This window comes from Erpetoichthys calabaricus, chromosome 1 (genome assembly GCF_900747795.2).
Source record: "Erpetoichthys calabaricus chromosome 1, fErpCal1.3, whole genome shotgun sequence".
Lineage (NCBI taxonomy): Eukaryota > Metazoa > Chordata > Cladistia > Polypteriformes > Polypteridae > Erpetoichthys > Erpetoichthys calabaricus.
This window is the reverse complement of record NC_041394.2, coordinates 1723834-1736132: the sequence shown is the minus strand read 5'-3', so window position 1 is coordinate 1736132 and position 12299 is coordinate 1723834. Positions and strand designations below refer to the sequence as shown.

General features: G+C 36.0%; 1 protein-coding gene across 1 annotated transcript in view; it reads right to left on the bottom strand.

The window, feature by feature from the left end:
* The window catches only part of LOC114665670 (protein Smaug homolog 2), a 173141-nt gene that overhangs the window by 131032 nt on the left and 29810 nt on the right, over positions 1–12299 (bottom strand). The gene's annotated exons all lie outside the window — the stretch shown is intronic.

Sequence of the window (12299 nt, the reverse complement as noted above, 5' to 3'; positions counted from 1 at the left end):
AATCGGTATCCACTATGAACATTAACGGTGGCACTGCACGTGACATCCGTCTTGAAAAAATGTTGTTTATTGATGAATGTTCAATGGCATGAAGTCACTTACTCAACACCATTCATAAAATTCTACAAACGTTTATGAATAATAATATTCGATTTGAAGGAAAGGTACTTTTATGAGGAGGAGATTTTAGACAGTGATTAGCTATTCTTCCAGATGCCATGCACTCAGCTATTGTTTAGTGCACCTTAAAATACGCAGACAATTGGCATTGCTTTCAAAAGATACAGTTAGTAAAAAAGATACGATGTCCAGAACCAGATCATAACAATTGCTTATTACAACTGAGAGATGGTACACTCACCAATACAGCTGGACTTCAGGCACATATTATTACAATTCCTCAAGCCTTTATCTGCGACAACTTAGTTACAGAGACATTTCGAACAGCAATCTCATTAGACCAAATGCCCCTTTTAACACAACGCACTATATTATGTCCAAAAAATATTAATATGGAAAACATTAATACCCAAGTCATTCCATTACTTCCTGGAGAGACACAACTCTTTCTAAGCTCTGACAAACTTGACTCTGATCACAACAATAACCATCTTAAATGACCTTACAAGTTCTGAGCTGGAATTACCTTTTACACTTAAACGGCGTGTACAAAGAAATTTTCAAATAAACCTTTACACTGCGCCACACACTTTATTGTTTGCTTTCTATTTGCATCATCTACACCGTCACACTATTCTATATCTCATTCATACATCACGCTCTTTGTCATTCCCAACACCAGGGGTTGGCGAGCGAAGCGAGCAGGGGGCGGAGCCCCCTAGTTGAATTATAGTCTCGTGTGCGGACATTTACAGTCTTGAAGAAATATGTAGGTAAAATGACAATGAGTGCAGCTTACCACCTTCATTTATTCAAAAGGTCTAAAAGTATCAGTTTGATTATGAGATCTTGCACTTGGACAGGAAAAAAAAAGCCTGCTACAGTCAGAATAAAGACATTTTCAACTAAAAACCTTTAATCCATTTGTTACCTCATTTATCTTTACCTTTCAAGCAAATGGCAGGCTATTTAACCTACAGCACATCTGTCACATCGTAATATCTTTGCATCATACTCTGAATACTTGGGCCATGGAACAACACATTTGAACAAATCTTCCAAAAACAAGCAAACAAATGGTGCAACATTTCATTGTATGTTAGTACACTACATTCACACCCAAGAAAAGCAAGCATGTTTCGTATTTAAAAACTATATAACAATATAATCTATAATCATAACTTTATTTTTTATATACTTACTCCTATTACATCCATCCATCCATTTTCCAACCCACTGAATACGAACAAAGGGTCACGGGGGTCTGCTGGAGCCAATCCCAGCCAACACAGGGCACAAGGCAGGAACCAATCCCGGGCAGGGTGCCAACCCACCGCAGGACACACACAAACACACATCCACACACACTAGAGCCAATTTAGAATCGCCAATCCACCTAACCAGCATGTCTTTGGACTGACTGTGGGAGGAAACCGGAGCGCCCGGAGGAAACCCACGCAGACACAGGGAGAACATGCAAACTCCACACAGGGAGGACCTGGGAAGTGAACCCAGGTCCCCAGGTTTCCCAACTGCGAGGCAGCAGTGCTACCCACTACGCCACCGTGCCGCCTCCTATTACATATAAAAAAAGTCTGGATTTTTTTTTTTTTTTCTGTCCTCCATGGCCATCGGACCTTACTTTTATTCTATGTTAATTATTTATTTTGTATTTTTTCTCTTTCTTCATCATGTATAGCACTTTGAGCTACATTGTTTTTATGAAAATGTGCTCTAGAAATAAATGTTGTTGTTAATATGTAAAAGGGATTTAAAATCTACTAGCATGTTTGCACCTCTATACAGACTATAAATGCTCTAACATTCTGTTAAAAAAAGATCATTATCAAGCATGAAAGTTGACTGGGTTGACTCTCAGACTGCAAAAACTAGCAATAAGCAATACCACACAACTCACTTCCAAATTCTGAATGGAAAAATACAAAAATAAATTATGTGCCACGTGTTTACACAAATAAAAGGAGTGGGGTGTGCACTAAGAAACCCAGCATTAAACTGTCATGCCTCGGTTTCAAGATGAGAGTAGACAGCATCACTAGAGATGAATAGCATCAAAGGCATTACCAAGAGACTTTTTTATGACTGACCTGAAAATGACAGGCAAAATAAACACAAGAAATGATAGTTTCCCACTCTTCTGAGAACTTTAAGTTGACTGCTGAGAAGATACATCTCAACCAAGGTCAAAACACAGACAATTCCGAGTTGCACCTGAAGAAGTGAAAAGTCAAGCAAAATGACCCCTTTTATTGGCTAACTAAAAGGATTACAATATGCAAGCTTCCGAGGCAACTCAGGCCCCTTCTTCAGGCAAGATGTAATCAAGAAGGTAAACCTGAAGAAGGTAAATGTTAAAACTGAAATCTTTTGAACAAGATTTAAAATCTGAAGAAATTAGTAGATTGGATTTTTGGTTTTATGCAGTATATACTTAAATTATAATAGTACCAAAAGTATAGTCCTTGTGCTTTTACTTATATTAGTTTAATTCTGAAATGCTTTCTCTCCAAATGTAGCAATAATAGTTTTAATATTTTATTTGTTTAATGTTTAACTCTCTCTCTCTCCATATGGTATTTCCAAAAGTATTTCTGTTATGAATAACTTTCCAAAAATAAACAAATACAATAAATGCCAAAGTAAAGACATGGCTGAAACTGGTTTCAGATGTTATACAGAAAATGAATACAATATGAAAATATGCTTCTGACTATGCTGAGCAATGTTACCATTCTACCAAATGAAAACATGCATAAGTGCTTCAAAGCAATTCATGCTAATTAATACTCAGGTTTATAATTAATAAAAAATAAAAATAAAAAAAGCAAAGTAACTTCTAAAACAGTTAACAGCCCAAACAAAGGACACTGTTAAATGTTAAACTATGAAATCAGAAAGGAGACCAACAATCCCTCTAAAGCGAACAAAATATTTGTTTAGTGACAACAGAAAGAACTGAGTCAAGAAATCCTTCTCATCTACCACTCACTAAAAGTTTACACAGGACAGATGGTGCAATGACTTCTGTCCTAGAAATCAGTTACTGAAAAGTTATGTCCGGAGAAGCTCATATGAGATTTCTTTGAAAATTGACATTAAAGTGACCCAATTACTTTGTTTTATGAAGTAAGGCTATCAAGTAAGCCAAAAATATGCGAGTTAAAAAAATTTGTAAATATATCTTTAAAAATGTTCAAAAGTATGTTAAATATTCTAGGTACTAAATAAATGTTTGTACTATATGTGCTTTTTTATATAAATGTATTTTCTATTATTATTGTTGGCATATGCAACTTTTTGCTCATGGTGCATCTACAAAGCACGAAATGCACAGGGTCGATGCATAGTTGTGTGAAAGAAGCAGGTGAAAACTGAACTGCAGCCTTCAAACAAATTTGACGCTGAAAACACAGCCCTTCATGAAACTGGAATTCTCTACACACACAGAGATACTGAAAGCAAAATGGGGTAGAGCTCATACGGCCTCTCTGTAAAGCACCTAAAAAAACCTTAAGACAGAATTGCTGAGTATGACTGCGACATATTTAATGGCATGCAGAAGCCGATTTCACCCTTTGCAGAAAGAGATGGACAGGAGCAGACGGTCAATAAATAGCACAGAGAGATGAAATAAACGTATTTTCTCTTTTTTCTTCCCTTTAAATTCACAAGTAAATATATGACAGATTGTTACATTTATTTTTTCTTTACACGGTACTGTTTTAGGTATGATGTATCAAGTAAACAGCCACATACAACACACAGTATTCAAAACTGCTTGTTGGCTGAGCCTGAGGTATTTAAAATGAACACTGCTAATATTAAAAGAGCAATTTAAAATGACACTTTTAATGCTTTTATAAAAACAAAAAGAAAACCAGAAATATGGCAGTTATAACCCATTGTCTTTAATGACAAAGGAATGCAGCTATGGCTTGCAGCAGTTGGTCAGAAATATTCAGTTTAAGAAGCAGAAGCCTGTTTATTTTATTAATGACAATACAAACTTTTTTCAATCTTTGTTTTCTGTCGCTAACTTTCATGAAAGTGTTTAAATGCTTTTTCTTTTAATTGTCTTGCATTATTATAGTCTTTCTTAAGACCTAACTTTTTGTGTATGGATCCAATTTCTACTTTGTGCCTGATGTTGTCAGTTTAGGCTCAAATGGTTTAGATACATTTGATCATAAATATATGGATGGATGAAAAACATTTTTTAAAAAAGAAAAATCAAACACAGATCTGGTCTGCAGTGTTTTTTGCAAATCCAGAACATGATGAGGAAGGCAACTCTACTTTTGCACTCGGGTGCCTACACAGAGTTGTGATTAAAGATTCTAAAGCAACCTTTTTTTTAATAATTCTCATTAATGTAATGCACTATTAAAAAATAAGAGTGATGGTAAAGGTGCTCACACAATATTTTTTAATATACATCATATTTTCATGAATGAGTTCATGGACTGTATGTAACGTACTTAAATTGTCTAAATCAACATGCCACTTAATACAAGTGTAATGCATAACAGTTATTACATATGGATAGGCGGTTAAATTGAATAACATTATGTAGTGTTCACAGGGTTATTGGAACTGAAAATTTTTGCTCACAAAGAAAAATTCTGCTTAAATTAGCCTTGTCCTTAAAGTAGTTAGATTATGGGCTAAATATTTGGGGGGCTACATGTTTCTTGCAGTTTTAGGTATATAAAACTGGCAATGAGACCAGTAAAATGCCTTTTCACAATTAATTGTTTTTTCATACCAAAAATATAAAATGAACACTTAGTATTTCAACCTAAGAATGAAAAGTTACAAGACAATTAATTCAGAGGAAGAACAAGACTAACATTTTTTTTTGCCACTTCAGTCCCAGTTTTCCCTTGCTAAAGTTTAAGCACAGACAACTATTGAGAACTTACAGTTTATAACTTGTGAACACTGATGCCGTTAGATGAATGTGACAAGCGCTTCTTTGAAACACCTCTTCACAAAGTATCTTCAGACCTCTGGGCCATCTGAACCTGCCTATTCTTGCTGCTTTACTTACCCTTATCAACTGTTAACCAGTCTTGTATCTTTCATTTTGCCTTAAGATTAACTTTAGTGCAAAGATTGTAATGCCCTACGCTACATTTTTTTCTGCATCTATTTGTTCATCTTGTACTTTCCTGCTAATCATTCACACATTCTTTATGAAAACCAAGTACAAATAAAGCTGTTAAATTATAATGATGAGACAATTATTGATCATTACCAATGCTACATTCAGTATAACTACATTCAGTTGTTCAATTTAAAGAAATGTGTAAAATCTTGTTCTGTCCTAGTTTTAATGTGAGAGAGAGGCTGCCAGTGACATTATGAGTGCTAGCCTCTGGCAACACCAAGGCAAGTGACTGGTGGTGTAACTTGTTTGATGAATCATTAGCAGTTTTGCCAAGATTTCAGCAAACTTCACACTGTTGTACTGAGTGATACAGAAAGAACAACTCATTTAGCTCACAGGGCATCACATCGGCCGGCCTGTGCATGTTGACAATCAAATGTTTGCCTGTGCTGATATTCCTGTCAAAACCTGGTAGTAAGGATCATAACTAGAATTAAGAAGTATATTCATACAATTCCAGCTGTTGGTTCATTTCACAGGATTGAATGACTTGAAAATAAAGCAACCATCTTGCATATAAAGTTGAAAATAGTTTATATTAATATGTTTTGTAAGTTGGTGGGGGAACTAAACACTCCTTAAAACATAGAAGGATAAACTAGTGTAAGAGGCTGAGACTTTATCATTTAGGAACCCCACCTTTAACATTGATCTGCCTACTAATATTAGACAGGCCCCTTCGAGCTCAGCATTTAAATCATAATTTAACATATGACTGTTCAAGCTATTACTTAGGCTGTCCACATTTTAATAATGTTATCAGATGTTTTGCTTGGTGGTTAAGTGGTTTCCATTTTCTCTCTTTTTTTTGACATTCTGCAGTGGCGTCTGATGTACTTTGAAGTGGAAGTGCAACTTACATGGAATTCTTTTCGTAATCATTGATATTTGTCTGCACTGTGATGCACTGCAGAGTGTGAAATAGGACAGTGGAAAATGGGATGCAAATGGATAAAGCAATTTACAAAACATTTATCATTATCACTTCACAATGATAAGTGACAGGCAGGAGTGGGATTGATAAAGGCACACTAGACCTTGGTAATTGAAAACACACACATATACACTTAATATTGTTTCTCTTATAAACATCCATGGAAAAAAGAAAAAATGTCATGTTACTTGGGCTGCCTCACACAAATCAAATATCCAGTTAAATTCTCCACAAGTATCTGTCTAACATTGTATGACGTTGTACAGCACTGGTTACCACTGACTTGTATTTTATCATAATATTCTTCTGTTCATTATGCATGAAAACATATTTGTGGTTGTAATATTACTTTAAGACACTAATACACCAACAGAAAAACAGATTTTCAATTTCCTTTTTATGATAGGACATTTTCTATTTAAATGTTTCCAGGTTTTCTACTAATTGTTAGCACACAAATAAAACATTTCTTGGAATCCCATACCACAAGAGGAATTTCAACCGCTCTCTTCTCCCACTCCTAACACACAGTAAGTCAAAGTTTACGTATTCCAGTCCCTTCCACAATAATTGGTACCCCTGGTAAACGCAAGTAAAAAAAGATCATATTTATTATTTAAAAAAATCCACTTTTAGCCTTAAAATGAGAAATTCAACCTGTAACTGAAGTAAATTTATTCAGAGTAAAAATAATTCCTCATCAAGAAATATTTTTTATTAAAAAGTTTGTTTCTTGGCACAGGCAGCAGGATTTAAATTTAAAATGTTGTATTTCATGGAGTCCATGAGGCCGTGTACCTAACAAAGTTTCCAGAGCCTTTGGAGGAAAAACAGCCCCACAACATCATAGAACACCCACTAAACTTGAAAGTGGGGATCAGGTTCTTTTCGGTATAGCCATCTTTCTTTTTACACCAAACCTCTTTAGGTGTTTGTTGCCAAAAAGTAACAATGTTTGTCATATGCATAGAACACAGCTCAAATAAAATTCCAGTAGTATTTAGCCAACTCCAGCTGCTTATATTTGTGGTTAAAATACAGAAAGGTCTTCTTTTACTGGCATGCCTTCCAAAAGAATCTGCTGGCATGGAGGTGGCATTTGATGGCAGTTTTGGTGACCTCAACATGCTTCTTTTTCCTGCATTTCTCCAGCAGTGAGCTTTGGGGATTTTTTTTCTTTTCTTTAATTTAAACTTCTCTTAACATTCTGCTCACCGTGAATGGGGCACAAAAAAAAAAAAAAAAACACACACACACAACAAACTTGGACCTTCTTCCAAGAAAGATGGTAACAGTTCCAGCCGATTTAAACTTTTTAAATATTGCCCTAACTGTTAATGTTAACATTTTCTGGCAAGTACCAATTTTTATAGCTATTCCCCGACTTATGAAGGTCAACACACTTTTCTCTCATTTGAATTGTGTGCTCTCTTATCTGTCCCATGTTGATGAATGAATAAGGGAATTTGGCCTCTGGCCCACCTCATATTTATACCCCAGTAAAACAGGAAGTCATGGATTACTGCTTGAAAGTTTCTACACACTCTGATCATCATTAAAAAAGTCACAACGAAATGGAAAAAATGCATCAGTTACACTTTTGTTCATAAGAATGTCTAGGGGTGCCAACAACCATGGCACATGTAATTATTTCTTCATTTTTTCAGTTTAAATTTACTTCAGCTAAAGGTTGGATTTCTCTCATTTGTTTTCAAGCAAGATTAAAGTAATTCACCAAAATGTGATTTTTTACAGCCCTTTGTGCTAATCTTTTCAAGAGGTACCAATAATCATGGAGGGGACTCTGTATATATTTTGGGACTGTAGAAGATTTCTTTTGCCAAGTGGTGCTGTTTCTATTTAGGCCCGAGTATACTTAAGAGCAGCTATACTATTAATAGTGTCCAACTAAGGAACACAGAATTTCATTATGAATGCTTTGAACCCAATAGACAAATAAAAAAAAGAGTAACCAAAGTGCTGAGTGTGAAATTTGACTATAAACTCTTTTCAATACAAGAAAATAACTATGAAAATTTAAATATGGGTGAACTTTTCTTTAAAATCTGTCCAATTATATAGTATGTGCTTAAAAAGGACTAAATAACAAAGGAACACTGGGTATTTCAGATTAGGCTTAAAATGTCAATTTTCTGCAGTGTCTGTTTAAGATAGTCTAGAAATAAAAACAATTTTACATTACAACAGTGCATTACGATTTTACTCATTCACTTCCATACTGAAATACAACAGTTAAAAAAGCGACATTTTTATTTAACAAAAAATAGAAGTTTCTTCAAACTTTAGAGGATCATATTTAACATTAATTTAGTTCTCGGACTTTGAATTAGAAAAACACAAAATAATACTTGCACCCGTTATCAGAAAGCTGCATTCTTAGAAATGCATGGATTGAGCTTATTCTCAGACATAACAAGAACTCACAATTAATTAAATGGAGATTTTCCCATTCAATACACCTGCCTAATGTACCTGCAGAAGAGAATATCACAGCTAGTACAGCCTGTACCCAATTTCTCACCTTTAACCTTGTGTTCTGAGACTGAAATTGAAACCAGTCGCTATATTAGTGACTGCACTAAACCAGGGTTACTTCAGTATGCAACATAGTATATAAAAAAATCCTAACTCTCCTCTGACAAGCCAGTGGGAAACCGATGTTTTATATTATTTGAAATTGGAAAAAATCAAATTCTCAGTTAGAGGATCTGTACAGAATTTTTTTCAAAACCTGGCAGGATCTAGTCAATAATATTTTAGAATAAGAAGAAATAATTATTTCCGTATTTCTTTCCCTTCTTCGTTTTCTATTTACCTATATATATATTTTTTCCTTTTTTTTTTTTGTTTATTTTTGCCCTATTAAAAAGCCCTAAGCAATTCTCCTTTGGCAATGCTCTCCTTCTCAAGGGTGGGGTTTGATTCGTCTTTAATTCTTTTTTGTACAAATTGATCTATTTGTATGGAATGATTACAATAAAACTAATAAATAAAAAAAAAAACTTTTGTAAAAGTTATTACACAACTAATATTTTTCCTACCAGTCCAGCTTCCATTTGAGTTTGAAGCAGTATTAAGCTACTTTGTCTGACAGAATCTCCTTCGTAGTGGCAGCATGCGAGATAAAATCGTATTTTACATTCTAACTCATACGCCACTGTGACATTATTCAGAAAGCTTTTCAAATTCATATAAAAAGCCACCTTGGCCTTAAACATACAAATACATGACCACTGCTGATATGTGTAAGGTTTTAAGAAGGGCAATTCCATGTCAAATTATTACACTTTTAGACCTCATTGTCATCAGTTTTAACAAAACTTGGCATGCTGATTTGGCCATATGAACACATGGAACTGAAATTGCACATGTCTTGAATCAATATTAAGATTTAGGCTAACAAACTTTGAAATTACTGGGGGGGGGGGTTAGGTTATAACTATGACTGCCCATACTGCACAGAAAAAGTTCTCATATTGTTTAAAAAACTCTTTTCCAGCTCTATATTTTGCATAGGTACTATGCTATCCCAAAAGTGAAAAATTACCACGTTATGAGTATTTACAGTAATATTAAAAATTGAACAGTGAAAAAAAAATTTTTAAGATTGGTCAATTTTTTTTTTTTTTTACTAAAGCTAGCGTGTAATGTCATGAACATCTCCTTAAAATGTGGCCCACAACAAGATTACTTTTTGTGACAGCCCCAAAGTGGATTTAAAGAAAAGTCAAATAATTCCAAATATGTCCAGATATGTACAGTGTTAATTGATCAAGTAACCAGATCAAATTATTATTGCTCAAGGTACAGCAGTATAAATTATTGCACCTGTTAATGAATAGTACATTACATATTCTATATTGTATTACATTAGGATATTGCACATTACCAATATAGCTTATTGCACATGTTCAATTAAAAATGATCTCAGACAGAGGAGATTCAGAGCTCAGAAAAAGCTCTTTTTAGGTCTGTCTGTGCGGCCACGGATTGACCTAAAGCATCTTCCTGACGGGAGGAGCTCAAACAAAGAATTTCCAGGATGAGTTTTGTCCTTGAGAATGTTTTTGGCCCTTCTCACACAGCGAGTCTTATACAAGAGTTCGAGTGATGACAGTTCAGTCCCAATAATGGCCTCTGCGGTTTTAACGACCCGCTGCAGGGCTTCTTTAGCAGCCTTGGTGCAGCTGTTGTACCTGCAGGCCAACATGCAGTTAGTTAAGATGCTCTCTATAGTGCATCTTAGGAAATTAACCAGCGGTTTCTGGGGGAGGTCAGCTCTCCTTAGCTTCCTGAGAAAACAGAGGCGTTGTTGTGCTTTGCCTATTATAGTCAAGCTGTTGTTAGCCCAGGACAGGTCCTCTGAGATGGTGACACCTAGAAACTTAAAGCTGGAAACTCTCTCCACAGCATCTGCATTGCTTGTTATCAGACTGTGATTGGTCTTTTTATCGGTCCTAAAGTCCAGAATAACTTCTTTGGTCTTTCTGGTATTTAAGACCAGGTTGTTGGTTTTGCACCATGCTGTCAGATTCTGAACCTCTTCCCTATATACAGCTTTATTTTTGACTCTCATAAGCCCAATGACAGTCATATCATCTGCAAATTTAACAATAATGTTTGATTGGTGGATGGGTTGATAGTCATGGGTGAAGACTGCATAAGGAAGGGGACTTAGTACACATCCTTGCGGCACACCAGTGCTCAGGGTAAGGGTGGAGGATGTGTGTTTGCCCATCCTGACAGACTGGGGGCGGTTGATGAGAAAAATCCAGTAACCAGTTGCATATGGAGGGAGCAAGTCCTAGTGTATAGAGTTTTTTGATCAGCTGGTTAGGTATGGTGGTATTAAATGCAGAGCTGTAGTCAATGAAGAACATCCTAACATAGGTGTTGGGCTTTTCCAGGTGCGAGAGGGCAACATGTAGAGCCACACAGATGCCGTCCTCCGTTGATCTGTTTGACAGATAGGCAAACTGGTGTTGGTCTAGATCAGCTGGGATGGAGGCTTTGATGTGGGTGATTACGTGTCATTCAAAGCACTTTGCGATGACAGGGGTGAGAGCGACTGGTCGATAGTCATTAAGACATGTTATCCTCAGTTTTTTGGGAACAGGTACAATGGTTGTGGATTTCAGGCACAAGGGGACTACACCTGAGGAGGGAGAGAGGCTGAATATGTGTGTAAATACCTCCACTAATTGGTCAGCGCAGGCCTGGAGCACATGTCCTTGCACATTATCAGGACCTGCTGCCTTCCTTGTATTGATGTTTTCGAGTGCCCGCCGCACATCATGTATGTGTACGACTACAGGCTGTGAGTCTCAGGTCAGCTCCATGCTGACTGGAGCCTGGTTATTGTCCTTGTCAAACTGTGCAAAGAAACTGTTAAGTTCCTCTGCTAGGTTGGCATTGTTATTGGCCAGTGTGTATTGTACGTCATTTTTCTTTTTGTAATCCGTGATTAATAGGATGCCTTGCCACATTCGTTGTGAGTTTCAGTTACTGGTTTTTGAGTTGTTGCCGAGTTATCATTACTTATAGATGGCATCACATATCATATTATTAATAGGTCTTTTTCATAGCAGCCATATTGACATGAAATAGTACTGCAAGGACAAGTATAAGTAATGACATTAAGATTCAAATTATGCTACAATGAAATTGAACTGAAGTTTCATTAATGACACCTGTGCTTGCCAAACTATTTCATGTCAAAATGGCTACTGTGAAAAGGACCCATTCCGATGTGGCTAATAAATGTCAATGCTCCACCCTGCACTTATAAGAAGGGAGTGAGGTGTGCAAATCGGTCAGGTGTAATCAATAAACAACAGATGCTGTCAATTACCTGGTGGAAATAAAAGTATTGTCTTTGCCGCAGCAGCATTCATTTTCACAATGTCTTCAGTACAGAAATTGTTAAGATAACCCGTGCTTTAAGAGATGCGCCTGAGACAGCAGTACAGGATTACTCAAGCCTCAAATTAAGCTCAGGTCAGCGCATCTGTAGAAATTACTGTGTGAGACTAT